The 3,299-nt window shown below is 43.5% G+C and overlaps 1 long non-coding RNA gene across 1 annotated transcript; it reads left to right on the top strand.

Moving 5' to 3' along the window:
• The first annotated feature begins 1,081 nt into the window (after positions 1–1,081).
• Positions 1,082–2,961, top strand: LOC131480739 (uncharacterized). Its single transcript, XR_009245772.1, has 3 exons — positions 1,082–1,211; positions 1,503–1,681; positions 2,856–2,961. It is a non-coding gene; the product is annotated as an uncharacterized LOC131480739 (long non-coding RNA).
• The last annotated feature ends 338 nt before the right edge of the window (positions 2,962–3,299 follow it).

Here is a 3,299-nt window from a genome sequence, read left to right as displayed (position 1 = left end):
GCTCCCCAAACGCTCACCATAGCTAGGGCTGTGCCAGGCCACAACCTGGAGCTGGGAATGCAGTCCAAGTCTCCCCTTTGTATGGCAGGGACCTCACCATCCGAGTCATTACTTATTACCTCCCATGCTGCTCATTCCAACTGCCCACGCCATCGGAAGCGTGATATAGATGAAATGTGTTTTTGATTAAAAAAAATGCTTGGTGTGAGTTGCCAACCTGGTTGGTCATTAAACTAGTTCCAGTGACAATTAATTCACAATTTGTTTCATAGTTTTGACTTGCCCTCATCCCAATTTAAAATCGGTAATTGTAATTTTGTTTTTATTTCTCAGAATAATTTTTTGTTTTTGAAATTTGGACTTCTTTTGTATTTATTAAAGAGGCAGAATTAGGGAGAGGACATCTACTGTCTGCTAGGGACACGCTCCTCAAATGTGAAACACTGAGGGCTGGAGACTTGGTCTCAATCTTGGCTTTCAACACCTTTCAACACCGGTGGCAGGAATCAGTTGAGCCACCCTTTTCTGCCTCCTAGTGGGCACAAGCTGGGATCAGGTATGCAGTCATGACTCAAACCTATACCTTATAGCTGGATCTATAATTTTGAAAGAACCCAGATGGTAGAATTCATTGTGGCAATTTCTTTCCCTCTTTTTGGTTCTTTTTTTAAAGATTTATTTATTTTTACAAAGTCAGATATACAGAGAGGAGGAGAAACAGAGGAAGATCGTCCATTAGATGATTCACTTCTCAAGTGAGCACAACGGCCGGTGCTGTGCCAATCCTGAGCCAGGAGCCAGGAACTTCCTCCAGGTCTCCCACACAGGTGCAGGATCCCAAAGCACTGGGCCATCCTCGACTGCTTTCCCAGGCCACAAACAGGGAGCTGGATGGGAAGTGGAGCTGCCAGAGTTAGGACCGGTGCCCATATGGGATCCCGTCGCGTTCAAGGTGAGGACTCTAGCCGCTAGGCCACGCCACTGGGCCCTATTGGTTCTTAAAGAATGGCAAAGTTGTCCTGGGGGTATAGTTATTTCTCTAACTCTTGTGTCTTTCTGCCTATTCCAGAGCCAAAACGATGTCGGCTTATTCAGGTAGAAGGCTACTGGATTTCAGTGGGAGACAAGGAGCCTACAATTGATGAATCTTACGTTCTGACGTCTCCCGTTAAGCTAAACCTGAAAGATATCGTCCGAGTGGTGTCTGCAGGGTGTGTGGGCCTTTTCTTCTAAGTTTTGAAGTTTCTAAAAGCATAGTCATTGATGGCATGTTAAATTGACCTTCGTTAGGTTTCAGAGAGCTTTGCTGTGAAGGATGATTTTCCAGAATTTACCAATGCTTTGCTGGATGCACTGTCCATAGGTGCAGTTTTACGTATGAACTTGTTAGTGCATAGGTCTGCGTAAATACTCTTTTGTGACAATGCTAAATGATGTCATTTCTTTTTTTCACATTGCTGAAAATGCATTTTTAAAATTGCTTCATTGCCTAATCTTTGCAGAACCTATCCTGTACTGATCCAGGGAGAGACATTTGTCGGTAAAACAAGCCTGATCCGCTGGTTGGCTGCAGCTACTGGCAACCACTGCGTGCGGATTAACAACCACGAACACACGGATATTCAGGAATACATAGGCTGTTACACATCCAGCTCTTCCGGGAAGCTTGTCTTTAAGGAAGGTATGCTGATAACCCAGTCTGTGGCTATAGGTGTTCTTTCTCTAGGACCTTTTCCTTAAGTAAGCAGTCTTCTTCATCCTTTTTAGTCGAGGCACACTTCCCTCTGCCTTAACCACTGCTTTTCTTTATCCCTGGCTTACACCTAGCTAATGGGTGCTTTTAGGGGTTTGACAGTGATCATGCTATCAGTGTACAGGGTGAGAGCCAACTTTCAAAGACAACAGCCAAACTTCTGCCTCATTTGCTATAGAGTTAAGAATGGGGTAAGTATTAGACAAAGAGAGTTTGGGAATAGATAAAAAGGATTTGGTGTTCTGGTGTTGCCGGTAAAGCTGTTTTCTGTGGTGCTAGCATAGCATCCGGCAATGGTTTGAGTCTTAATTCTTCCACCTCAGATCCAGTTTCCTGGTAATGTGCCTGAAAAAGTAACGAAAGATGGCTCAAATTTTTGGTCCCCTGCTACTTACGTGGGAGACCAAATGAGGATCTGGCTATGGTCTTTTTTCTGGCCCAACCCTAGCTGCTTTGGTTTTTAGGGAGTGAAACAGTGGAGACAAACCTTTGTCTCCCTCTAACTTTGCCTTTCAAATATTTAAAATAAATCCTTAAAAAAAAGAAAATATAATTTAAATGAAATCAGCCTGCCAAGGGAAAATGAAGTTGGAAATGAGGCACCTGTGTGTCTTGGTTCTTCCTCTTTGAGGATGTAACGGGAATTTGTTTATTTTTTAAAAATTATACAGAGAAGAGATAGAGAGAGAGAGAGAGAGAGAGAGAGAGAGAGAGAGAGAGAGAGAGAGAGAGAGAGAGGGGTATCTTTATCCACTGGTTCGCTTTTCAAGTGAATGGTCAAATCCAGGAGGAGCCATAGACTTCTTCGAGGTTTCCCACATGTGTGTTAATAACCCAAGGACTTGATCCATCATCTGTTGATTTTACCAGACCATTAGCAGGGAGCTGGATTTGAAGTGGAATGCCACGATAGACACTGATGACCCTATGGGATGCTGGTGCTGTAAATAGTAGCATATGTGGTGTGCAGTGTGACAGTTTCAGGGCAAGACCAACCACTTTGAAATTCAGTAGTAATCTAGAATTTTGTAATTTGCTCTTAGTACCTTTTGTAATTTTGGGGTAATTTATACACTAATTCTCAATGTTCATTTCCTCCTAGGTGTTCTTATTGATGCTATGAGACGGGGCTACTGGATTATTTTAGATGAATTAAATTTGGCGCCTACTGATGTGCTGGAGGCACTGAATAGACTGCTGGATGATAACTAGGAATTGCTAATAACAGAAACACGAGAAGTTGTCACAGCACATCCTCAGTTCATGCTTTTTGCCACTCAGAACCCCCCAGGACTTTATGGGGGTAGAAAGGCATGTGATGCTTGTTCTGTACCTCCCATTCAGGGTCGTGTAGAATGAGAGATTCCTTTTATGTGGAGTGAGCCCTTTTTGCCTCTGTGTGGTGTCCAGCAGAGCCTCCATTTTGGAAACTGGGTGAACAAGCACCATTTACCACATCCTTTCTGTGTGTTTCCTAGGTGCTTTCTAGAGCCTTCAGGAATCGGTTTGTGGAACTACACTTTGATGAACTGCCAGCTCTGAGTTG

Source organism: Ochotona princeps, chromosome 7 (genome assembly GCF_030435755.1).
Source record: "Ochotona princeps isolate mOchPri1 chromosome 7, mOchPri1.hap1, whole genome shotgun sequence".
Lineage (NCBI taxonomy): Eukaryota > Metazoa > Chordata > Mammalia > Lagomorpha > Ochotonidae > Ochotona > Ochotona princeps.
The sequence above is the reverse complement of the archived record's forward strand: the minus strand, read 5'-3'. Positions and strand labels throughout refer to the sequence as shown.